Source organism: Tupaia chinensis, unplaced genomic scaffold (assembly GCF_000334495.1).
Source record: "Tupaia chinensis unplaced genomic scaffold, TupChi_1.0 Scaffold140508_1, whole genome shotgun sequence".
Taxonomy (NCBI): Eukaryota; Metazoa; Chordata; class Mammalia; order Scandentia; family Tupaiidae; genus Tupaia; species Tupaia belangeri.
The window spans coordinates 638,521-666,360 of record NW_006200383.1 but is presented as its reverse complement, the minus strand read 5'-3'; the positions used below and the strand labels follow the sequence as shown (position 1 = coordinate 666,360).

The 27,840-nt window shown below is 36.2% G+C and overlaps 1 pseudogene; it reads right to left on the bottom strand.

The window, feature by feature from the left end:
* Nucleotides 1-1,957: 1,957 nt before the first annotated feature.
* LOC102499704 (serine/arginine-rich splicing factor 12-like) lies at nt 1,958-22,685 on the bottom strand (annotated as a pseudogene).
* Nucleotides 22,686-27,840: the final 5,155 nt, after the last annotated feature.

Genomic DNA, 27,840 nt, shown 5'->3' with positions numbered 1-27,840 from the left:
AAACCAGTGAGTACAATCAGAAGGTCTCAGAAATCATGAAAGTTTACATTTTTTTGTGAATATGTGGGAATGGATTGTATTGCAAAGAAAGAGAGTGTAGCGAGAAGAGACAAGGACTTATAGGTAGATACTAAGCACATACATTAAGGGGAGTAGGAAAAGATAAACCACATTCAGGAATTGTATATTTACAGACTATTTCATGGCTAAAATGACCCTCTTTTTCCTCAAGAATGGTTTGACTCCAAAGAAACTACATTCTGTGTTCAGAACACTGATACATCATTTTTAAATGAATACACACAAAAAACTAGAAGCTATACATATTGTATAATTACTTCTTGGTTACATATTTATGTCAGGGAAGGAGAACAAAAATAAATGAGTAAAATAACTTTTTCTTGTCTTTATTTTGACTTTTCTTTATGATGACTAGGATAATAAGCCAATCTTATTATTTATGATAAAGGTTTATTAACCAATATACTGATAGAGTGTGTTCATGTCTAAGTTCTTATGTCACCCAATACCATCCAAATGAACTATAAATAATTTTATTTTGAAAGAATACATAAATAACGTACATGAGAAGCTGGATATAACACCACCAAGAGCTGTTTGAAACCTGACCCTAGTGGTTCAAAGGACATGCTAGCCCCATGTGTGTACATGCCCAAATCCACATGGAATGGAAAAATGGAGAAAGGATTGCGGCATGATTACACCTCACTTGGAGATTCTCTCTCCTTTCTCTGGTGAATTCAAATTCCCTCAGGCAACTTAAAAAAAAAAGAAATGAAGAAAACAACACAACATAGAGGGTGCTTTTTAATTTTCAATTTTAATCTTTCTCTGCCGAATACACTTCATTGAGAGGAAGCATATAGAAGAAATCAAGACTTACTTTATATCTTATTTTTCTTCTGCTGTTTATAGAGTGTCACCTAAACAGTAACAACCAAAAAGGAAGCCTGAGCATTACTTGTAAAAAAAAAAAAAAATTTTTAACTACATGAAAGAGCATGAAGGGGCCACCATTCCAACAATGTCAGCTTTCTCTTGTGATGGCAGGCTACTTAAATCACCAAAAGACATTTAGCAGTAAGGAAAAACCCCTGGTGTTCAAGTTTCTTTTTGAAAGAAAAAATGTGATCTGCTCAACTCTAACAGCTGTCAAGCATTTATCACCAATCTTTGCAGTATCTCTTGGGGATCTGTGTCCTGTATTGTTAAAAACAAAAAAGCAGTGCCACTAATGGGTAAGGAAAACAATAACAGGAAAATATAGATCAACTTTTTTCATGCGTGGTTTTGAATGTGTAACCAACGGCAACAAATATCATGTAAGTGTGCCAGTATTCAAATCAGATGTTGATAAAACTAGGAATTTGTATTTTATAAATGTATAAAAACCAGATTAGATAGCAAGATACACTGTAGATAGATAATAGGTTGTTATGTTTGAGCCTGATCTATAAAATATTTTGTGAAACTAAAGTATGCTGCTTTTCTTTCTTTCTTTCTTTCCTTTTTTTTTTTTTTTTTGGAGAGGTTTTGTGCTATAGGCCACGTGCGCTCGCCAGACAGACAGAGAGACAGAAAGCGAGATATCACCCCCCAGTGGTGAGGGCCATGCCGCAATCCCTTCTCCTCCATTCTCCTCTCGGGATCTTGGGCATGCACGCACATGTGCCTGGCGTGAGTTTAAGCCACCAGGTCCGGGACTTGAACCGTGGTCAACTATGTGGGAGTCCAGCGACATAGCCATTACGCTAACTGCTGGCCCCTGCTTTTCTCTTTTTTTTAATACAAAGCTAGAGATAGATATTATTTCTTCCACACACCCAAAGTAATTATCAACTCACATTTTCTGTAAGCCTTGAAGAAGTTTTATTTAACTTATTAAGAGGTCTAATAATTTTTATTAAAGGCTACATAGTGCTCTTCAGTTTTGTTTTCACCAATTCCAAAATCTGGAATGTGCCCCAAAATGGGAATGTTTTGCTGTTTGCACTTTAGTTTCAGAATTGGTATACCTCTGGGAGATTTACATGGGGATCTTGCAATGGAGTCAGAATGTCTTTCATGTGATCTTAATTTTCTTTCTGAGCTAGTCTGCTCTTGAGGTGAACTTGATTGTGATTTTCCTATTGATTTGGATCTTTTATAAGAATGTGGACCTTTAGTGTAATGGCTATGTCGCTGAACTCCCATGTAGTCGACCAGGGTTTGAGTCCCGGACCCGGTGGCTTAAACTCACGCCAGGCGCATGTGCTTGCATGCCAAAGATCCTGAGAGGAGAATGAAGGAGAAGGGATTGCAGCATGGCCATCCCCCCTGGGGGATGATTTCTCGCTTTCTGTCTCTCTGTCTCTCTGTGTCTTTCTGGTGAGCGCACATGCCCTGTAGCAAAACCTCTCCAAAAAAATAAATAAAGAAAGAAAGAATGTGGACCTTGACTATCCATTAGAACCAGAACTCCTTCTTGGAGTTTCTGACTGCCTTGGTGAGGCAGACTGCCTTGATAGTGATTTGGAATGGGATTTAGACTGGCTGTAAGAAACTTGCCAGTGTCCAGACTCTTTAAGGCTGTCGGAATTCCTTATGTTTCTTCCCCTGAATAACTTTGACTTCCAGTTCTCTTTTGGCTGGAGTTTCTGATCTCCTACGATCACTTGGAGAACAGAGATGATGCTCTTTTGATTTTGTTTGCCCTGGTGTTTTGTGATCACTTTGTACAAAATGAATTTTTATTTGACGACCACATACCCACTTTTCATTGAGATTATAAAGAGCATCTTCGCCATCTCAAATATCTTCATATTGAACATAAGCAAATCCTCTTGGGTGACGAGGGTAGAAGTCAAGTGGAGTGTAAATGTCTACTACAGGACCATATAGACCAAATTCACAGCACACTTTCTCAGGCCTGGTGGCATCTGCAACATTCCTAATGAACAGAGAGATGTTGGGTAGTGAGACATGACCGCTTCCTCCATTCCCTCCAGGTCAACCCGTAGCGGTGCACTCACTCTCCCCATAAAATATGGTTTTCAGTAAGTACACTATGTATTGAATCTATACTGCTTATTCATCCTCAAAGGTAACAAGAATATTTTGGACTTACAAGCTCAAACATATATACTTTATAAACATAAAAATTTAAAATTCCAAAAGATATTTGTAGTTTGTGAAGAAAAGTATATTGTTGTTGTTAGTGATACTATCAAGGACTATTTCTTTATTATGTGGCTAAGTGTAAATAAGTAAAAAATATTTTAAAAATAAAAAAATAGTTAATGTTTTTGGCAAAAAACAATTAACATGTAAAACAAAGTCAGGATACTTTTCTGGGGACTAGACAGTGGCACAGAAGACATTTGCACCTGGACCAAACAGGAAAGGTACTGGTTCACATCCTGGAGACCTCTCTGTACATAACAGATGTGTGTGCATATGCCTATGATCTGGCCAGCCAACACAGGGGGTATATCATGGCATGAGGACCATGTTACGGTGCTTCTCTTTCTGTTTGCCTCTCTTTCTTATGAGAAACTAAAGAAAAAAAGGGAAACTTATCTAGATGAGAAGTTGTATTATCCATTTGATGGTTTCTCCCTATTCCCACTGTAACTAGAAAACTAGAACAGTGATTATCCCAGTGAGATGGATAGAGCTTTTTTAAAATTAAATTTGTTATGTTGTGTACCATGACTCTCCGTGCATGTGGAAATAAATAATAATAATAATAATAATAATAATAATAATAATAATAATAATAATAATAATAATAATAATAATAATAATAATAATAATAATAATAATAATAATAATAATAATAATAATAATAATAATAATAATAATAAACCACCTGTACATAATTTTAAAAAAAAGAAGAAGAAGAAAAGAAAAGCTTGGCTAAATTAACTACTAGATACCCAGGTCAGAGTCATGCATGAATGTAACCTCAAGGATAGATATACTATTCTGAAGCCAGCTACTTTGATCGAAGCTGGCAGTGAAGACAGAGAAAAGAAGCTAATAATAATAATAATAATAATAAAACACCTGTACATAATTTTAAAAAAAAGAAGAAGAAGAAAAGAAAAGCTTGGCTAAATTAACTACTAGATACCCAGGTCAGAGTCATGCATGAATGTAACCTCAAGGATAGATATACTATTCTGAAGCCAGCTACTTTGATCGAAGCTGGCAGTGAAGACAGAGAAAAGAAGCCTTAATAGTGTGATCATCTCTTTCTTCACTTGCTTTCTTATCTTTATGGTCCATGCCATCATCTTTCTTAGCCTATTATAGTTGTCATCTTCTCTTTCTTCCTTACAATTTTCCAGTAACGTTTTGTGGGTCTTTAATGTGTCAGTTTCTCCTACACAATAATTTAATGAGGCACAAGCAAAAGGAGATGAAAAGCAAATCATTTAGCATTAGAATACTATTTGGCATTTTCTAAATTTGGCGGTATTGGATAATTAAAAATAAAACTTGTTTAAAAATACAAATTTTCAGAGGTTTAGCCACTGAGTTAAATTATATTGTTTGAAGTATTTCTAGGATAAGAAAGACTGATGTGCTTACAGTGCATACAGAACTTAAAGAGCAATATTTGGGGAATTATATAGTAGTAGTCAAGATAAAAATGGCCAAGCACAAGTAAGCTCTGTGCCTATTTGTTCTGCTATTTTAAGGATGATTTAGACTCTGCTTTAACCTGCATTGCTCTATTGTAGTTGTTCATGATTTTAAAAGACACCCACGTTTACTTTCTTAGTGTGTGAACAGAACAAACAAACATTTAGGTATTTACTCTGCATGGTTCAAATCCATGACTCTACAACTGTCAATATCCCAAATCCATTAGGCAAATGCCTAGAAAAGTACAGAAAGCAAGCGAGTGGAAGCATCGACAAACAAGTGCAGAGGTCCATTAAAACATGCTAGTTTTGACCTTCCAGATTACCATAGAACGTCAAGGTGACATACGGAACAATGAATAAGCTAATAATCATTGAAGATGAATAAGAATTCCTTTGATTGATCTTTTGAGGCCTAATTAGTTGTCATTATTAGGTTCTATAAACAATATTTCTGTTGATACTCTTCATATTCCTAATACATTAACCAAAAATATGATTTAAAAACTTTTTTATTTAAATCTTTATCTACCCTTTGGTTTCTGAACACTTTCTATTTTCCCCAATATTCTCATGCACCTGTCCACCTAAGGTGTCTATTGCTTCATCCTTCTTCACCATTTCAAAATGTACATGGTTTAAGTATCTTCTCAGGACCTGTAAGATAGTGAGAACATAAATACAAAAGTTCATTGAATATCTACTAAGACCTACCGTGTGCATAGCAATTTATATGCACTGTCATTTATACCTCACGTGAATTCTGTAACAGAGATATTATCCTCATTTCATAGATAATTAAGAGATTAAATAGCAGACACAATATCAGAACTGGTTAGTGATAGATAAAATCCCAGGGGAGTCTGTCTCTAAAGAGCCTACAATACCAGTCGGAAAAACTAATGTATATTCTGTAATATGATGGACAGTGTTCTTTCTCATCTAGAATGGTTCACTCTGGCAGCCAAAAACAAAGCGTAGGTGGCTCCAGAAAAGTCACACTCTTATTGCTGATGAGGGTCTTTGCTTTGCATTTCTTGCCTCATGTAGACATGTATCTAGTTTAGAGAGAGCCTTCTATGTCATAACTTTGCTCAGCCAAAACAATGACCAGCTTCCCTTCTTGCCTTTTTTAGTGGGTTCTATCATTGTATTTTCTAGACCAAAGTAGCTGTTGCAGAATGAATTTTGTTTTCCAAAATTTTATGTTAAAATAATAACCCTAGTGCCTCAGAATGCTGCTCTGTCCGAGACAGGGCCTTTTAAGAGACGATTAAGTTAAAATGAGGCCATTTGCGTGAACCTTAATCTAACCTGACTGATATGGTTAGAGGCCAAGGAGAAAGGCCTCAGGAAAAAAACGAATCAACTGACATCTTGATCTTAGACTTCTAGCTTCTGAAACTGTGACTTCTGTTGTTTAAGCGGGCAAGTCTGTGCTACTTTGTTACAGCAGCTTTTACAAAATAAAGTGACTTCAAACATGATGTTTACATAGGTTGAGAAACACATACGAAAAAATGTCGGAGGTTTTCCTGTTGGATAGGTCTTTCTCACAAGAGTTTTAAGTGGTATGGAGATATTTTTGAGTGGCTTAGATGTAATGGTTGATGATATATTAATACATCATTCTTGACATTCGAAACACAGGTTCCTGCAAATACATCTTAACATTGAGGAAAATAACTAATAATTTATCTTCAATCACTTGTCCTGGATGAAGAGCCAGAAGAAATGGGGGGTAAGATAGTGTTCCTCATATTTACTTATTTTGTGTATAGCATCTGGCTGTCCATTTATAAAAATGTTGAAATGAGATGGAGGAAGATTTTCCTCCTGTGATTTCTTAATCTGTTGAGGATCTATATTTATGAAATTCGAAGACTAATGGAACAAGACAGTAAATTCATAATTTAAAAAGTTCCAAAGTGGTAAACACATGTCAGAAGTGTCCTGTGTCTCCACTAAAACAAATTTTGAGGCAAGAGCTTTGGTACAGGTAGCCTAATTAGGAACTAAGTCAGGAAAATACAAAGGAAGAAGTGAAGAAAGGGGGGGGGGTGAGTAGGAAAGCCAATAAGCATGCATCAATTCATAGTGCAATGGTTCATAAGTAGTTGGAGACTGGCGTATTTATTTATAGATTCCTGACAGTGAGTATAAACATGTGTATATGTGTAGCTATTTGAATTATTTATTAATCAATTCTACTTCACGGGGCATTAAATTTGGAGGGATTAACATATGTGGTGGTGTAGGGGGAAGATGTATGTATATGTTTTATATTCAAATAAATGTATATACATAAAAGAACAAATTATAAATATAGACCACAATAAATTTACATAAAATGAGTACCTGGGATACCAGAATCTATAAGAAGAAACTTGGTAGGATCAGAACCTCAGAAATACCCTCTTCCCTCCTTTTGGTCACCACTCCCCCTAAAAATAACCACTATTCTGATTTCCAACACCACAGAATGGTTTTATCTATTTTTGAACAGTGGGTAAATGAAGCAGTATATATGTACTTTTGGGTGTCTTATTTCTCCCATCCAACATCACTTTTGTGAGATTTATGCAGATTATTGCTTATAAATGTAGTTCATTTATCCTCATTGCAGCTTAGGACTCCATTGTATGAATATAATAATTTATGTATCAATATTTCTGGACATATAATTATTGTTACTTAATACTGCAATGTTTCCTGGGAAATTTGAATTTTCCACTTTAAAATAATATGAGCATATTACTGTTTTTCTAACTTCATGCAGTCAAAGAAGCAGTCAATTTTTTTCACAAAATTAAAACTATTCTGTTATTTCTACCTATAATTATATAATCCCAAAACAGAAACACAAGTTTTACTTTTATATGTAGGTATGTGTGTGTTTTACCAACATAGTTCTTGAAATTACAAATTTGATTGCTAATGATTAAGCAGTGATTCATTCAATGTATAAATATTTTTGAACACCTACTGTGTGTGAGCTAATTGGCTGCATACTGGACGATGATGAATAAAAGAAAACTTAGTTACAATTGCTATCCAACATTGTAAGACAAAATGACAAAAGAAATAAAGTTTCTCTGTGAGAACAAAGAAAGAGGCTACAGATTTGGGGAGTTCTGAGCAGTTCAAGAAAATCTTTCTGGAACTGAAAAGTTTAGCATTATCCAAGCAAGTTGGAGGTGTCCTTAGTGAATGAAACAGATTATGTTCAGGTCCTGAGGTGAGGAACAGAGTGAAATGTTGGGAGAAATAAGGGCATTTCAGTTTGTTAGGAGCTTAAAATTGTTTCCTTTCCCCATCTGTAAAATGAAAGAGTGGAGTAAATGAGCAGCTCTTACATTCTAGCTCTTACATGTATATAAAGTGATGGTACCCTGGTGGTCTGGCTTCTAGAAAGACAATTAACACTTACAGAGAGGAATCTTGGATTTGATTGTTTCAACCTCTTACAATGGTAATGGTGTGATATGATATTCACATAGGTCCAGCCAGTGTTGTTGAATAATTCATGAAACAAAAGAAAACACATCTCTCCAAGTTTAATATAAAAACTTTGCTTACATCAATTTTGATATAAGTATTCTCATACTTTAGAACTATATATGGTCCTCGAACATTTTTGACATTATAAACCTTTTCAGCAGAGTAATAAAATCCATTTACTTCTTTTGATCCTAAATTATCACTGGGGTGGAGGAGAGAAAGTGAGATAGAAATAAGAATTTTAAAATATTCACCTTATCGATTGGGATAACTAGCAGAGTTTTCATTTAAATTGTTACTTCATTTTTTAAAAAGCATGTTTTATTTCATAAATACTAACACTACAAGAGATAGATTCATAAACCAAATAAAGAACAATGATAAAGAACCCCAAGATCTCATGCATAATAGTAATCTAAAAAGTTGATCTTGGGTCCAGCAGGTGGTGTGATGGTTAAGGTGCTGGACAGTCCCACATGGCCAACCACCATTCGCATCTTGGACCTGGTGGTTTGCTTTCTCACTTTCCTTTTCTCTGTGTGTCTGTCTTTCTTTGGTCAAGTTAAAATAAATGAATGAATGAATATATTTTTATATTATTATCAATACAATAGATCACTGTATATCATTTAGATTGTAAAGAGACTTTAGCCAACATGATGTACACCTCAGTCCAGCCCAGCTGAGGGTGAGAAGAGCAGGATGGTCACCAAAGACTTGGGTAGTTGGGGGGAATGGGTAAGAGATGAGAAGAGTTTTATCATAGGATATACAATTACAGTTATATAGGAAGGATATTTTTAAAATGTGCCCACAATAGGTAAATTCATAAATTCAGAGTGCAGATAAGTGATTGCCAAGAGCTGGGAGAGGAAGAGCAATGGGGAATGACTAGTAACAGTTGCAGAGTTTCTTTTTCTTTTTTCTGTTGCATTTTAAATAGGTGAATTGTGTGATAGGTAAATTAAACCTGAGCAAAGCTGTGTATTTCCATTTAATTTTATTTACATTTAGTTTTTATAAGTTTTTACAGCACATGATATGGGTTCTCAGAGCATAGATGCATTGCATGTCAAGCAAGCAAAGATTTTTACTATAGTCAATTACTGTCCATTCTTATGTCTGTTAAATATTCCTTTTTTCATGAAAAAAAAAGCATCTTTAAACCTAAAAGAATAAGAAAGAAGAAAGAAAGAAAAAGAAAGATCACATTGGGCTGATGAGCACAGAGGCATCCTTTCCTTATCAGCAGTCATGTACAGTTATGAGCATTTATTAATAGTCCATGGGTCTTACTAAACACAGTGTTTCTCTATTGAATTAAAGTTTTAAACAACCTATGAAAGAAACAGAAACCTCAGAGCTTCTTGGCTTAAATTAGTTGAACTTTCTCTATTCACATATTTGCTAACCTTGTTTGGGCAGATTCCAAGTATGTCTGAAGGCATATTAGTTGCCTAATAGACTTTTATTCTACATAAACATCAACAGATTTTTCTTCTTTTTCTTATACGCATGTCTAGTCTATGTGTCATGAAGAAATGTAGGTTTATTAACCTTATCACGCTATAATTTGTTCCTTAAATGAAAGGATACAGTAGACATAAATACATCTATTTCTTATTTATTAAAGTAGGACAAATATGTATTCATTGCATATATTTGAAAATGTGTCACACAGACAGCATGAGATGGTTTAAATTGACAACAATATGCATAAATTACTACAATTAATAATTGCTCTGTTTTCCTCCATTTATTCATTTATTTATTTCTTTAACTTTTAGCAGAAATGAGTTCTGTGTCACTTGAGAATTGTATTTAGCAGTATTCTGTGAAAACTGATCATAGTGGCTTAATGAAAGGGCAAGTGATTTTCTTAATATTTCCAATTTTTTTCCATTATCAGATTATTTTGTTTTGACATAACAGTGAGTGCTGAAATAAAGAGTCCAGGGCTGCTGTCATTTCCAGGGTCCTGGCCCCCACCTTCTCTATTCCTCTGTCTTTAGCTTGCATCTTTATCTTCATATCAACCTCACAATAGCAAGAGGACTGCTCTTTTTATTCCACCCAGAAAGAATAAGGGAGCATCAAACAGGAATCGTACTTATGTCAGTAAAGCGTTTCCCAGAAATCCACAGTGGAATATCATGTGGTTACCCCAATTATTTTTTTGGGGGGAGGAGGGGGAGTGTTTTGCTATAGGGCTCGTGTGCTCACCAGACACAGAGAGAGAGACAGAGAGACAGAAAGCGAGAAATCATCCCCCAGGGGGGATGGCCACGCCACAATTCCTTCTCCTCCATTCTCCTCTTGGGATCTTGGGCATGCACGCACATGCGCCCAGCATGAGTTTTAAGCCACTGTGTCCGGGAGGCGAAACGTGGTCAACTACATGGGAGTCCAGCGACATAGCCATTACCCTAACTGCTGGTTCCAGTCTACCCCAATCTTAAAAAGATTTAGAGTAAGATAGATCCTTGCTGGGTATTTCCCTCATGTCGAACAAATCACTATAAATGAAATGGAATACACTGAATATTTGGCAGGCAACTGGTAGTGTCTGCCATGAGCTTATACATACTGCAAATATAATTTTTTTACTAGTCTTACTATATTTGAACTGTCCCATATTTCCATAATCCATAAAGTTTTCATAAGCATGATTACAATGGCTACATGACTGTTTAATCATTTCTTTATTTATGTCACTATTGTACAACTATTTGGAGATTTTTTTTTCCTTTTCTGTATTAACATTAAAAAATTTTAATATTATTTCAAAATATTTGTACTCCATAATATTTTATACAAAACATTATCTTAATTAACAAGTCAGCATTTTAAACTCATAGTTTTTATTTTACATTCTGTCCTCTTTCCAGTGGCATATGAAAAATACGTTACTTTAATAAGAAATCATTTTTCCAGTAAATTATCTATAAGCACATTTCCTTGCCAAGTTTTATCCTTAGCACTTACATTACATTAAATCGTGGTCTTAATGGATCCTCTGAAAATCAACTCAAGACGTGTGACGTCAAAAAGGTTTGGATTCGGCTTCAACAAAATTTAATACAGATTTCACGTGTCGGAAATTGTCTCTGTGACTTAAAAATACTGTATTAGTTGGAAGTCACAATACCATAACTAATATTAGATAAAGGAAATATGAAAATAAGAGTTAATCTACCCTTTCATTATAAAGGAAAAAATGAAGGACCTTAAAACTTTAAATTTAGAATAAGTAATTATTCATTTTAATACTACATTTGATAAATATTGACTTAAGAGATAAAACTTGAAATTGATAAATTAAAACTAATATAACTCCTAGTATTATGTTAATGTTTGGAAGAGGCATACTTTCCTATTCCTGTGTTAAACCCTTCTGGTATCAGAAAAACAATAATCTAGCCTGTTGCTCTATAAAATATCTGTTATTACAAGAAAAAACAGTAGTAACTAAAGAGTTGACTTATCAAAATGAATACCTTGCACACCCTTACTCTATGAGTTCATCCCCTCAGTTTGCTGTATCCACCTATCCAAAGCTATTATGCCCAAAACTTTGACCACTTCTCAACTTTGAAAGGCCTACCTTAAAAATTAGTCATTCCAGATCCTCAAACCCTACAAATATCCTTCCCTCTTTTCCCATTCTGAAACACTGATAAGATTTAATCAAGATGCTGTTTTCACTCAGTTCCATATATCCATTAAACATAGTTTGATCAACAGTTTTATCATGGTTATGTTATTGCTGTTCTCTAGATAAACAGAGCCAATGAGATCTGTCTAGCTATAGAAGCTACAGAAAGAGGGGGAAAACCAGTTCTGTGATTATGGAGGAGGCTGAGAAAGTTCATGAGCTGCCATCTACAAGTGGGAGGCCCAGAGAGACAGTAACACAAATTCCATCTCAAGTCCAAAGGCCTAAGAACCAGGAGCATCAGTGTCATAGGTCCCATTTCAAGGAAAAGAGAAAACCACTTTCTCAGCTCATGCAGTCAGGCAGAGAGAGGGGTTTTAATCTTCCTCCAACTTTTCGTTCTATTCAGGTCCTCTGTGGGTTGGAGGACTCCCGTCCACATTGGGGAGGACAATCTATTTTATCCAGTCCACCAATTCCAATTCTATTATCTTCCAGAGATACCCTCCAACACTGACATGTCCAGAAATACTGTACGACCAGCTACTTGAGTATCTCATGACCCAGCCAAGCTGCCACATAATATCACACATAACAATGATCTTGGGGAATCAGCAGTAAACTTGCATAGTTTTATGAATAGACATCAAAGACATCTAATATTAAATATATTAGACACGAATTTTTCATACTTTAAATTCAGATTGCTTCATTTAGTAATCACCTAGTACTGACTACCAATAAAAATTAAAAGGTGTAGCCTGCAGGTGGTATGGTGGTTAAAGGTGCTGGACTCCCACATGGCCTATTGCAGTTTGAGTACCAGACCTGGCAGCTTGCTTTCTTGCTTTCCCTTTCTCTGTCCCTCTCTCTTCAAATTAAAAATAATAATAACAAATGGAATTAATAAATAAAAATTCTTTAAAAACAACCTAAAGGTGGTTAATTTTCATCTGATTTGACAATTAAGAAAATTAAAAAGGGTAATCTTGCATTTTTTGCCTGACAACAAAGGAATGGTATTTTTTTTCTGAAGAAATATTTTTCTTTAGGGTGCATGTGCATGTGCTCATCAGAAAGGCAGAGACAGAGAGACAGAAAGCAAGAAATCTCCCCCCAGGGGGATAACCAGATGCAATCCCTTCTCTTCCATTCTTCTGTAGGGATTTTGGGCACACAAGCACACTCACTCAGTGTTTTTAAGAGAGTTTTAAGCAGCTGGGTACAGGACTCAAACCGTAGTCAACTATATGGGAGTCCAACATTATTGTAACCATTACACAACCCATGCCCAGTGTGAATTTTAAGCCACCAGGTCTAGGACTCGAACTATAGGTGACTATGTGGCAATCTAGCGATGTAACCATTACATCATCTGCTGGTCCCAAAACTATTAGTTTTTAATGTATATTTGAATCATTCAGAATTTAATCTCAATCAATGACAATAATGACCCCTCAGGTTAGATTTTAAACCTATTATGGCAAGTTTGAAAATCATACTGCACAAAATTTTTCAGAAGGAGTAGAACACTAAAACTAGTCTGGGTTTTGGAGACATTTCTGTTGTTGGGTTATTATAAGCTGAAATGAAAAGTTTCACAAGTAATTTGCGGTACTTATATTTTTTAAGACCTGTCGAAACTGGTATACTACTAACAAGTGGGATTCAGAGAGAGCAATGCAAACCTTCATTCCCCAGCAGCTCTCCTGTGTTTAACAACTACCACAATTAAAAAGAAGTCTGTTATACAGTAAATTAAAGTCATACTTGTAGCCTCCGATGAGTTGATTTTCTCATTCTAACACCCAAAGGCAGTCGTACCCATCTCTGGCTATCTCTTTGCAGTATTGTACATTTGACAGTTTCATCAGGACAATGTTCCACTCTGAATAGAAATAGTGAACGGACAGATAAAAAGAAAAGAACGAGGAGGAATAAAAGCCGAGACTGAGAAGTCCTGGATGCATTATATTGAGGTGAGATAAAGGAAATTCTGGGACAGTTGCCTAAGCTCACAGACATTGTGTCATCTCTGCTCTCTCCATCCCTCCCCACTTACTCTTATTTAAAGACATTAGAATCAAAACTGTCTTTGAAAAAGGTTAATTAATTGTGACTCAATTATAAAATGTCCGTATCACTTGAATTCCATTAGTAAGACACTCTAACCTGACAAACTTATCTTCAAACTGAAAAATTTGGATTCTTTTTTGTTGTTATTTTGGTCTATCTTCCAGGCTTCTTGATATTCTTATCCATCAAACTCTGTGGAAAAAAAAAAAATTAAGTTCTGGTCTTCTAAAGGCCTAAACTGGATTCAAATTCATGTTGTCTGTTTGGTTCTCACAGAAAGTTTACAAATATGTGTTTCTGGGGAAAGCATCATAGCACATTAAAGTGGCAATTTCCTCTGACCCCAGCAGTCCACGTCCACACAGCATGTGGGTGGAGCAGGTGTGGTTGACATGATGGAATATGAGCAGGTTGACTTTCTGAGAAACTACCCAACATTTCTTCAAAACATTAAAAAGTGCATCTTAAAAGAAGGCTCTAGTTTAGATAGGCAACATGGCAAGAGAGCTATCTGATTAAAGCAGTGCTTGAAAATATTATTTTTGTTTTTTTAATAAATGATAGCATAACTCAAAGAACATGTAAACTTGAACGTTTTTTAAAAATGATTGCCTTTTCTTTAAGATAATTTAAACTCTTTTGGAATCAACACAATACAGAAAAGCAGATGTTAAGTGCCCCCAGGTGGTATAGTAGTTGGTACCCCTGCATGGCTGACCACAGTTCACATTCCAGACCTAAAGGCTTGCTTTCTCACATTCCCTCTCTCTCTCTGTCTTTCTCTCTCTCTCTCTGTTTCCCTCTGATAAGTGCATATGTCCTGTATCAAACTGAAAAAATAAAAATATAAATAAATAATTCTTAAAAATAAAAGCAGATAAGAATACTGTGTTCGTATAATGAATCCTTAAATATGGATCTAATATTGTTTTTAGAAGGTTTGACAAGAAGATCAAGTATCAAGAGAATTAGAAGAGAGTATTTTTTCCTCGTAGACCATAGCAAAGAATTGTCATAGAAGAATGAAATTTATATCTTTTAAAATTTAATCAATAAAATGTTTAAGTCTAGTCTAACGTTTGAGGTATTTCTAAATTCCAAGTTTATAATAGGCCTGTTTGGCCTATATAAACAAAATGACAGAATGCATTGTCACCCTGCTATCTGCTCTCTTTTCCTCCAGCTTTAAATGACATTTAAAACCAAGGGCACACTAGAGAATGGAGGGTGATTTTTCTTACTAAAAACATACAAGAAAGACTATATCCTGCCATAATAAAAGAAGAAAAAATTTGCAACTTGGTATAAACACTTCAATTGTGTAAAACACAATTTAGTAAACTGAATCTTAACAAACTATAAAATATTTACCTGTATAGACTGTGCCAGCTCATGGCTCAACTTCCCCATATAAAATCCCTCAATAAAAATCTTACAGGGTCATGGGGCTGAATGGTGATGGTAATACAACTAGAGCCACGTGGAAATTGCTGGGATCACATTTTGAAAAACCTCTCCCAAGTATACGCATATCTACATATAATCCAGATCAGCCATGATTTGGGGAGGGACCTGTTATGGGGGCATGTTTATCTCCCTTTCTCTTCTCTTTCTTTTCCTTTCTCATGTTCAAAATAAATAGACAAACTTTAAAAAAAATCTTAAAGGACCCAGTTGAATTGGCATGGGCTCTAAGACATTGTGTTCCATAGGCCATGACCACATGGAAAACCTTGTTTCAATTCCCAGGCTAAGCATGGTGGATGGCATGCAACTATAATCCTAGCAACAATCTCTGGCAGGAGGATCATGAGCTCAAAGCTGTTCTAGGTAACACTGCACTACCTTCTCACAAATAGAAAATAGCCAGGTGTGGTGGTACACACCTACAGTCTCTAAGCTGGCAGACTGAAGTTGGAGGATCATGCTATGGTAATATCTGCCCTGTTTAAAATAACTACATATATACATATAAAAGAAATTGGCCAATTCATAAATTAGCAAATACAACTAGAGGCAAATACAATGAGAAACTTTCAGTTTTGTTATAATCAATGAAATAAGAAATAATGAAAGAGAGAGAAACTTTTTCCACCTGTTGAATTATAAAATTTACGTGACAATTCCCTATGTCAAATTTGGAAAGGAAATTTGGTAATATGTATCAGGCATTGTAAATGTGCTCATATGCTTTACATTTAAAAGTCTAATAAAAGTATATGACCAAACATTTTTTTGCCTGAGATTGCCAAATCAAGGCAAGCTGTGCTTACACCAGGAGTTGTGTAAATAATTACATCTCCAGGCTAACCAACACTCTTTTTCCACAGAATACACTACTAAAATTCCAAAATTTCATTTGATGCATATCTATAATAAATATATAAAGCTGCATTCATACTTCTTGTTTCAGTTCATTTTTTCTATGCTATTTCCCCATTCCTGATTTTCTCAAGTGCTATTTTCATTTTGTCATTTTATGTCTTTTGAAAGCTACTTTATTTCAAGACTTTTAGAAATAGAACAAGACCAGTTCAACCTGTGACTTGGTGGTTAAGGCAGCTGAATCCCATATGACCAACAACACATTTGAATTCCTGGTCCAGTGGCTAGGAAACTATACTGAATGCATTTGTACACACACCCCAAATCATGAAAGCAGGGAGAGATGGAGAAAGAATTGCAGTGTGACCATCTTCTGTCTCTGTCTATCTCTGGTCAGCACACATGCCCTATGAGAATTTTTTAAAAAAAGAAAGAAAGAAAGGAAATGGGATTGAAGTAAATTAAATGCTCATCAAATGAAATACTGTATGTAAATAATTTTTAAAGCATCTAGATCATAATAAATTCATGACAAATGTGTATATTTATAACTTCATTTATGAAAATTAGAAGTATAAGTCAAAGGTAAGAGAATTGTAAGTAGGATATAATGTAAACATTTAGATTAAAAAAGACAAAAAAATGAAGCTACCTTTATAACATATAATTTGTGTTCTCATATAAATTATGAAATAACTTGAGAGAAAAAGCAAAGCAAAATTAAAAATGTGTGTTTGAGAGGAAAAGAGAGGGGAGAAGAAAGTGAGAAAGAAGATCGACATGTCTATCTGTACCCACAAAAAGAAATGCTTACAAATTCCCCCAATCTAATTAGAAGAGATTTGCTTCTTATTGTATATATTTCAAAACATTATGAGTCCCGCAATACTACCAAACATAGTGTCATTGCTTTGATGGAATTAAATGTAGTCAAAATATGTTAAATACTTTAATACTGAAATGAATTTCATTTAAATTTTTACCTGGTGAATGCCATGATCCTATGGCAGACAAAATTTTATAATTTACACTTTATTAATATAGCATTTATGATCCTGATCATCAAAGTAACTCCCTGAGGTCAGAAATGTTGATAAAGTGGGAACCAGCAGTTAGTATAATGGCTATGTCTCTGGATTCCCACGTAGTCGACCATGGTTCACATCCTGGACCCGGTGGCTTAAATCTCACGCCAGGCGCATGTGCGTGTGTGCCCAAGATCCTGAGAGGAGAATGGAGGAGAAGGGATTGTGGCGTGACCATCCCCCCTGGGGGATGATTTCTAGCTTTCTGTTTCTATGTCTCTCTGGTGAACGCACACGCCCTATAGCAAAAAAACTCTCCAAAAAAAAAAAAAAAGAAATGTTGATGAAGTTAGGGAAAAATCACGGAACCTGTGTACTGGCATATTTGGGTTCTTACTGCGATGCTTGTTCTATGGCAGTTATGCTACCTACGATGCATGTCTTTGAAGCCTACTGAGTGAGAACCTTTGCACCTGACGTATGTGTGATGTAGGAATATCTTTAATGGATACTTTCACAAAAGTCAAATTAATAGAAGCTTTATTGAAGAACATTGTAACTACGCTGGAGAAGCACTCTACATTCCATGTCTACTTCTGGAGAGAATCCTATTTCTCCTTGGAGATGAGAGTAGGCAGAGCGCACCAAGGAGGCGGTAGCCCTAAACTCTCATGTAGTTCAACTACGAGGCATCAGTGGGCAGATAGGGTGTGTTAGAGACACTCCGAAGTTCCTAACAGGCAGGAGGGAAGTAAAAATGGTCGAGGGAAGCTCTGTGGTCAGGCTGACAGTGGAAATGTGAGAGGAATCTGTTAAAGTCAGTGCTCAGGATAAAGGCAGCTGGACGATGACAAGGAAGCCACAAGGGTCACTGCTCACACAGCACTTGTGCCATGACTGAGGGAGCTGTGGGGCTCGGAACAGAGGAAGCAGCTGGACGGTGAGGTGTGTCCAAGTGCTGAGGCAGGAACCAGGTGGTCCCAGCAGGAAGAAAAGATGAGGCTTGTGCTCCAGAGCATCTGCCCCTCAAGTTGGCTCCTGTAGAAAATGCTCTATAAAATTAAAATGTAAGGAAAAGGCATTTGTTTTGACTAATCATCCTCTAAAGCAATTTTGACACTTAGAGTGCTGAAAGGAAAAGGCTACTCCAGGCAACAGCACAAGAAATGTGGGTGTCTCCAGGGCTAAGTTGTCTCAGAAAGAGCAATGACAACAAACACATTTCCACAAGAGGCGGGTGGTCAGTGAGGAATACTTCACTTACTTCTGACTTTCCATTGACTGATGTGTGCCTCCAAGCAAGCTGCTCAAATCTCTTTGAACCTATCTTCCTGCTGGATAAGTGGGTATCTTGTAAAATAGATACCTCCTTCCAGAAGGCAAAATTCCTAAACAAGCTACATGTGCAAGATGCTCTAATTTCAAAGGAAAATTTGTTTTTGTGATTGTTGAATATCTATTTAAATTGAAATCACCTCTAAAAAAAAAAAAATTGAAATCACCTCTGTAACACTTTATCTGTAAGAATATAACCTGAATTTATTGAATAAAACTTGTTTTATGTTGTTGCTTTGAATAATTTTTTGATACTTATAGAAAAAAATCAGATATGAAATTCCTTTCATGCTGGCTATTTTAATGGAGATTAGTAAAAAGCACATTGGAAACTATATTTTCCTAATCACCATAGGAAGATATAAAATTAGAGCTTCCTCAGTTCAAACAGGCTCTAACAGTCCTGTGTTTAGCTCATGAAAAGACCCTAGTTTCACTCTAACATAAAAGTTCTCCCGCCAATGGGAACCAGCAGTTAGCATAATGGCTATGTCGCTGGACTCCCACGTAGTCAACTGCGGTTCGCGTCTCTGACCCGGTGACTTAAAACTCACACCGGGCGCGTGTGCGTGCGTGCCCAAGATCCCGAGAGGAGAGTGGAGGAGAAGGGATTGCAGCGTGACCATCCCCCCTGGGGGGTGATTTCTCACTTTCTGTCTCTATGTTTCTCTCTGTCTGTCTGTCAAGTGCACGCGCCCTATAGCGAAAACCTCTCCAAAAAAAAAAAAAAGGAAAAAAAAAAAGGTTCTCCCGCCAAAAAATGAAAACAAAACCAGAGCTATTGTTACACTTTTAAAAGAAAAAAATAAATAAATAAAATAAATAAATAAACAGAACTCAATTGAAAATTAAGTAGATTGCCCTATTTCACTTTGTGTATTTTAGGGAGATACAATCTTAAAAATTATAATGTCATTTTCCATAAAGTGTAACTATACACATACACGCTTTGACTGTTGTTCCATATCATGTGTTAACTTATCTCAACAGCGTTTTCCAAACTTAACCAATGATAAATACAGATTCTGAAGTTCCTGCACAATAAATACTTAATTTATAGATCTCAAGTAGGGCAAAGTAATCTGTGTTTTTAACAAGCACCCTAGGGAACAAGGAAGTTTAAGAAATGCTGCTCTGAAAGACCACTTGGTTCTGCTGTAGGTATATAACTCAATTCACCTAGATTCTGTCTTAGGATAGACCATCCGTGACAGCACTAATAAATTGTGCATGAAATTGATTTCATCTATATTGGAGGCATAATTTGTCCTACAGTATGTTCTGTGTGCTGTTGACTCATGCTTTCATTTCAGTTACTGTTCATTTGTTGTCTGATCTTGTGTTTAACCTCATTTTACAAGGAGAATTTTAATTTTTCTCACTTACAGAGTTTGCTTTATCTCTCTCTCCCTTCAGTTTACTGATTTTCCAATGAGAAGATCACAAATCCTAGAATCTAATTTCTTCTAACTGATTTCAATCCAAAGTAAAAGCTTCTACCCACGCAAAGCTCACTACAAAGAATATGGTCAGAAGAATGGAAGATGCACTTTTTAAAAACCCTATCTTTTGTTTTGTGCTTTGTAAATACCTTTTCACGTAATGTAAATTTGAATTGATGTCTTAGTGAATTTCAGACACAAATAAGGTGGCTTTCCCTCTTATTATCTTACCCACCATGCTTATTGGCTCTGTACTATAATGGGATTAGGCTAAAACTAGAAATAGCCATTTGAGTTTGTTTCCTTGTTTTACAACCTTTTCACATTCCAGCTTCTTGGCATAAAAGGATTAACAGAGTACACTGTACCAGAATACTAAATGTCCTCATATTCTATGTCCTTGAGCAAATTTGAACTGGGAAAATGAAACAAAAACAAAAAAATTCCTTATAACAACAATACAGTGAACTAACAGACATGTGAACTAAGCTAAAATCCACCATGAAGTTATGTATCATGAATAAATCACATAATTTCAGCAACAATACAAACTCCCTTTGGTCACTACATCTATATTAAGTAAATTGCAGCCAAAGGTTTACATGCCACCCACCTAACAACCTTGACTATTTAAGGTAATGAGTGAATGAAGACATATTGTAGTCGTCCTTTGCATGTGCTCATACAAACCATGCATCAGGTTTGGAACGTGCCCTATGAGAATGGTCGGGAGGGTGGGAGAGGGCTTCCTTTCTATTATCACCTAGAGTAATACTAAATCAATTTGGATTTACCCAAATTATTGCACGAGGTATAGAAAAGGGTTCATCTATTTTCACTTAATAATAAATAAATCACCTTATAACAAAATAATGCAGTCCTTGCTACTTGAATACCTCTGAATAAAAAGGCCAGAAGAGGGGACCAGCAGTTAGCATAATGGCTATGTCACTGGACTCCCACATAGTCAACTGCAGTTCGTGTCCCGGAGGCAGTGGCTTAAAACTCATGCCGAGCACTTGTGCGATGTGTGCCCAAGATCCCAAGAGGAGACTGGAGGAGAAGGGATTGCAGCGTGACCATCCCCCCTGGGGGGTGATTTCTCGCTTTCTGTCTCTATGTCTCTCTCTCTTTCTGGCGAGCGCACACGCCTTATAGCGAAAACCTCTCCAAAAAAAAAAAAAAAAAAAAGGCCAGAAGAAACATTCAATGACATTGTACATTACAACTATTTTTTTTTGGAGAGGTTTTCGCTATAAGGCGTGTGCGCTCGCCAGAAAGAGAGAGAGACATAGAGACAGAAAGCGAGAAATCACCCCCCAGGGGGGATGGTCACGCTGCAATCCCTTCTCCTCCATTCTCCTCTAGGGATCTTGGGCACGCACGCACACGCGCCTGGCATGAATTTTAAGCCACCAGGTCCGCGACGTGAACCGCGGTCGACTACATGGGAGGCCGGCGACATAGCCATTACACTAACTGCTGGTTCCCTACATTACAACTATTAAAGTAAAGCCAAAATAACATCATTCTAAATCTTCACAATCCAGCAAACTACAATGGTAGAAAAAAATACAAATTTTAAATTTCAATGCTTCCTTTTAAAACTCTAAGCAAACATAGACTTTAAATCTCAAAGTAAATAATATTTAAATGTATAATTATTAAATATAAAGTGTGTACATTTTAAATGATTTCTACAAAGTAGTTTTAGAAGCCAGACTATTTTTGTACTACTTCCTCTTCGACCCTAGTGATTAAGTCCATGTGATGAACTTTTTTAAAGTCACTTGAGACCCACAAGCGTTTTTGTGGAACTCGACAGGTAGATTTTAAAATTTATATGGAAAACGAGAAGGCCCAGAATAGCCCAGATGATTTTGTAGAAAAAAAAAGAAAAGAGTTAGGATTTGCCTTATCAGTTATAAGGATTTATGAAGTTATAATAAATATTACGGAGGTTATGTTATAGAGAGCCTTTGTGAATTAACAGATTAACTATAATAAGGACTTTAAACAGGCACATACATACATGGAAATGACATATGACAAGCATGACGTACAAGATGAGTTCAATGTGAAAAAAATCAGTTAACAGAACTGAAGAAAAATAATCATCTATAGGTAAAAATTTGGGGGAATTAAATTCTAGTCTATTACCTTACACTCAAGCAATTTTAGATCAATTAAAAAGTCAAATATCAAAAAACAAGGCTTTACACATTTTATAGGAAATGCAGATTACTACCTATCCCACTTTGAGTGAAGAACATTTTCATAACAAGGCAGAAAAGGTGCTAGCTATATGACATGATTGATAAAACTGACTCTATTTAAAGTAAGAATTTTAGTTTTTCAAAAGGTACTTAAACTAAAGGAAAAAAGGTAAAAACTGATAGAAGATATTGGCAATAAAGTAGCTGAGAAGGGAATGAGATCAAGACTATACTAAGATCAAAGGGACTCAGCAGTAATGGCACAGGATTAGGTCAACGTTCTGTGATTCTAAAAGCCCTATGGAAGACTAGGTTTTGGTTCCTGGGTCACTCCATGTGCTCATCTGTGTGTCTCTGTCTGTCTCATTCTCTCTTCTTATAAACCCTCTAAGATTCAATCATGGGATGCCACCCAGATGAACTTACCTAATTCTAATATCCTCCCACAGGCCCCACATTTCGACAGCATACACTAAGTTTTCTTCCTTTCCATTCCATCACAACCAAATAAAAATATTTGAATTTTGGAGGAACACATTCAAATCATGTGGCTTAAAAGCATGTAGAGTGGGACCAGCAGATGGTGTAGCAGTCATGTTGCTAGACTCCCATGCGACCAACCATGGTTTGAGTCCTGGACCTGGTGGCTTGAAAATCACCACAGGGATGTGTGTGTGCGTGCCTAAGATCCTGGGAGGAGAACTGAGGAGAAGGGATTGTGGTGTGACCATTCCCCTGGGGAAGTGATTTATCACTTTCCCTCTCTCTCTTTCTCTATCCAGCAAGCGCATGTGCCCTATATCCAAAAATAAACAAAAGCATTTAAAATTATTGATAGGTAGATAGTTATAAATATATAGAGATATAGACATATACATCCCTGCATTTATCATTTATACATATATATATATAATATAACATAAATATATATGCTTACACACATACATATATGTATTTCCTCCTCCTTTCTCTTTTAAAAAAATTTTGTCATATAGCATGTGTGACAGTGAGACAGTGAGAGGGAAAGTTAGAAATCACCCCCTAGGAAGAATGTCCACAGCACAATCCCTTCTTCTTCATTATCCTCTTGGGATTTGGGCATGAAAGCACACTTATCCAAGGTGATTTTCAGGTTGCCTGGTCCAGGATTTGAACCTTAGTCAGCCATTTGGGAGTCCAGCACCTTAACCACCATACCACCTGCAAGCCCCTATAGGTGGATTTTATTAAGGAAGAGAAAAATATGTACAAATTTCAGATCATCACATGGGAGGGTGAGATAGGAAATAATGTATAAGTAGATGTAAGTTATTATATTAATTCTTGGTTTGGTTGGTGATTTTCAGTATAGTTTAGATGTTAAATACAGGTCTATGATTAGCTGATAGATAGATGACAGATAGGTAGATATCACAGGGCAATAATAAAATAATATGGTGACTAATTATCATTGTTGGCAATACTGTGGATTTAAAAGCCATTAAGTTGGTGCCAGCAGGCAGCATGGCGGTTAAGGGTGCTGGACTCCCATATGGCCAACTTGGGTTCGATTCCTGAAACTGGAGCCTTGCTTTCTCACTTTCCCTTTCTCTCTCTCACTCTGTTTCTTGGTGATCAAATTAAAATAAATAAATAAATAAATAAATAAAGTTAAATAATATAATAATTCTAAAAATATAAATAAGTAGAAGCCATTTCTTTAAAAAAAAAAATCTCTGGACTCTAGAGCAGTTCTCAAATTTTAGTGTGTGTGGTGCCATCTAGAATGTCGAATAAAAGTTCAGATTATTGGGACTCGACCTCTAGAGATTCTGCTCCAGGAGCTAAGGTGGAGACGATACATTGTAACCCAGCTGATTCTGATGTCGGTGTACATGAATCATAATATTAAAAACAATGCTAGACTGACTTCGTGGCCTGGTGGTGAAGGCAACCAGATCCCACAGAGGTGACCATGTGGGATCCCAGTCTCAGCATCATGAAAAACATGCCAGGCACCAGTGCATGCATGCCCCACATCCCAACAGGATAGAGAAATGGAGAAAAAATTGTGGCATTACTATGCCTTATTGTGGGGGTGCTTTTTCCCTATCCTTTTCCCTTTCTTTCTTTTTCTTTTCCTTTTTTTTTTTTTTTTTTTTTGTGGAGGTTTGGTCATTTTTTTTTTTTTTTTTGGAGAGGTTTCGGCTATAGGTCACGTGCGCTCGCCAGAAAAACAGAGAGAGAAAGATAGAAAGTGAAAAATCATCCCCCAGGAAGCATGGCCATGCCACAATCCCTTCTTCTCCATTCTCCTCTTGGGATCTTGGGCATGCACGCACACGTGCCCAGAGTAAGTTTAAGCCAGTGGGTCCAAGACTCAAACCGTGGTTAACTACATGGGAGTCCAGTGACACAGCCATCACGCCAACTTCTGGCTCCCCTATCCCTTTCTTAATGTTTCTAACTCTCTCTCTCTCTGGGGAATACATACATCTTTTGGCAAACAAACATATTGCTTTATGTAAGATGCTTCTATTGGTTTTATCACATGAAAAAATACATTGTTCTTAAATATATATATATCATATATATATATATGTTCTCTGGCCTTAAATCATTCAAACTTATTTCCTTGAGATCCTCCAATGTCCAAGTTACATATTTCATACTAAAGCACACTCTATATTACCCAGGAAAACCAATACTAAGCATATCTGTACCTAGAGCAGTATATTTAATCTATTTATGTTATAGATGAATAGTGCTCCCTCTTCCTCCAATTGGAGTTTTAACTCCCAGAATATGAATGTATCTAGAGATGTAATTCAATGTAAAGAGGTACTTGAATATAAATGAGAATTAGCATAGGCCCTAATTCAATATGACTCGTATCATAAAAATAGGGAAATTGGGCATGGACACGTACAGACAAGCCACATGAAGACACAAGGAGAAGGACTCTTACAAGCCAAGAGAAGAGGCCCTCGCAAAAACCAGCCCTGCCAATGCCTTGAGCTTGGACTTCCAGCCTCCAATCCTGTGAGAAAATAAATTTCTATTGTTTAAGTCACCCACTCTGTGGTACTTCTCTGAGCAGCCTTACGTAACAGACTACTATATTCATTAAACCTGGTCTTACCCAGAAAAAGAGGTATTTGAAATTGCACACCACGAGAAAGCCATTACTACTCAATTCAGTGTTAAGTATGGAAGGATAAATTGCTGTATGAAGGACTGGTTTGTCAATATTTTACACAGTCTAGCTCAGGCAGACATATCTATTTGCACCACCCTTTCACCAGGACTTTGATGTTGATAGGAATTGACAGTTTCTATACAATGATTGCTCAAACCTTTCCGTAAAACAAACCCTCTGTCAGAATTCGTAATGTCTAACCACTCATATGAAATACACATGTTTTTGTACTGTTTATTTATTTATTTACTTATTTTGTCATTTAGCATTTACTCACTATTTAGGTTTTGACCATTGGGCACTCTCACTTGCCAGAGAGAGACAGTGGGATAGAAAGTGAGAAACCACTCCCCAGAATGGTTTGTCACCTCTCAATCCTTTACCTGTATTCTCTCAGGATTTTGGGCATGTACACACGAATGCCCACATGGTTTTCAAACCACTGTGTCAGAGACATGAACCACAGTTAGCCATGTGAAAGTCCAGCACTGTAACCACTATGCAACCTGCTGATACTCACCCCATACCCACTTCTTAAACTAAGCTTCAATTTCAGACTCTAGTATCACTTAGCCAAACAGTTGGACATGTGATGCAAACTAGGTGAATAATGTTCCACACTAAAAATATGAACCTATTTTAGGACAATAAACATAGACATATTATGACCTTCACTGGCCCTAGGAACTTTTACTCTTGTGATCTTATTTGTTAATTAAAATGTGTGTGTGTTTGTGTGTGTGTATTACAAATTATATTTTACAAATATGTTATTATAAAGATATGCAACTGGATCCTTTTTTTTTTCAAAATTTTAAATGAACTAAAGACTTTTATTTTTCTTTTTGGTGTCTCCTGTACCTAGTGGACTGCTAAGTCCTAACAGGAAGTCTAGACTCTAGGATTTCACACATGTGCTAAAATGTTTCTGGTCAGTTTCTTTGCCTTGACTTTCATCAGAGTTACTGCTTTTTAGTCTTCCAGAGATGTTTTCTTCTTTAAATGACCCTTCAAATCACAGTAATGTGTTCATACTACTCTATTTCTTTCTTCAAGGTATAATTAAGTCTTCAGAATAGAGTATATGCATCCTAAAACAAGTTTACTGTCACAGAACTCTTCGGTATGCACTGATCAGGGATGTGAAGCACCAGAAGTGTCTCAGGCTTCACTGAAGCCTGCATGACTTAGAATCCGCACTAGGTAAACTCTCAGCTTGCATTTGAAGGTATCTTATCATTGTCAGATATTGTCTAGGGTATCTGTAAAAAGAAAATAAAAGTCAAAGAAAAACAGAACTTTGATTATACATGTCCTTTTTTTTCTTTTCTTTCTTTTTTTTTTTTTTTTTTGAGTGGTTTTTGCTAGAGGGCACATGCACTTGCCACCCCGCCAGAAACACAGAGAGCGACAGAAAGTGAGAAATCATCCCCCAGTGGGGATGGCCATGTCACAATCCCTTTTACTCCAGCCTCCTCTTGGGATCTTGGACACACACACACATGTGCCTGGCGTAAGTGTAAGCCACTGGGTCTGGGACACGAATCGTGGTCAACTACATGGGAGTCCAGCGACATAGCCATTGTACTAACTGCTGGTCCCATGATTATACATGTTCTTAAAAAGCTACATTGGATCAATTGCATCATAAATCAAGCCAAGATCGCATTCAATTATCCCAGCTCATGAGAAACACAAATACAAATAATTAAAGAATAAACAGTGCCAATGAAAATTGTTAAAAACAAGGGGTTCTAATGTACGATCTTAATCCATTATAGTCTCTTTTCAAAACCAAGTTTGCTCCTGTGTAACCTAGTATGAAAGTAAATAACACCTTAACCTTTCTACCTTAGGGACCTTACTCTCCTTATTCTAGTCCCAACCTTCATAGGCCAAAATATTAGTTTACACACAAAGGAAAGTCTAATTTTATTTGTAATATTTCCATGGTTATAGTCAAAGCCTTGCTTAAAATTCTCTAGAACCTAAAAATAAAACAAAACTATTAAAATTTCTTCAAATACAGAAAGATAAGGAAGCATTTGTTATATATTTCTATTTGTCCTCTTCTTTCAAGTCTTCACATTTTTTTATGATTGGTTTTGTTTTCTGTGGTCTTTTCAGAACTTACAGTGGCTTCACTCAGCGGTTAATATTGACAAATTATAGAGTAAGAAAATCACTAAACTGTACAAAGTTCACATTAATTTGCAATGTTTACCACAGGTATATAGCTCAGCCCACAAAATCAAGTGTTAAAAATGTCTTCTTTATTTTCCATAATGGAAATTAGTTTCTTACTTTATACATCCATTCTCTGTGTCTGATAGGAAAATTGTATTTTGTTCATACTTTAATAGTCCCTCTCATCCACTGCAGGATAATTTCATCATTCTGGTCTCTTAAACAGTGCCATGATAAAAGTCAGTGAT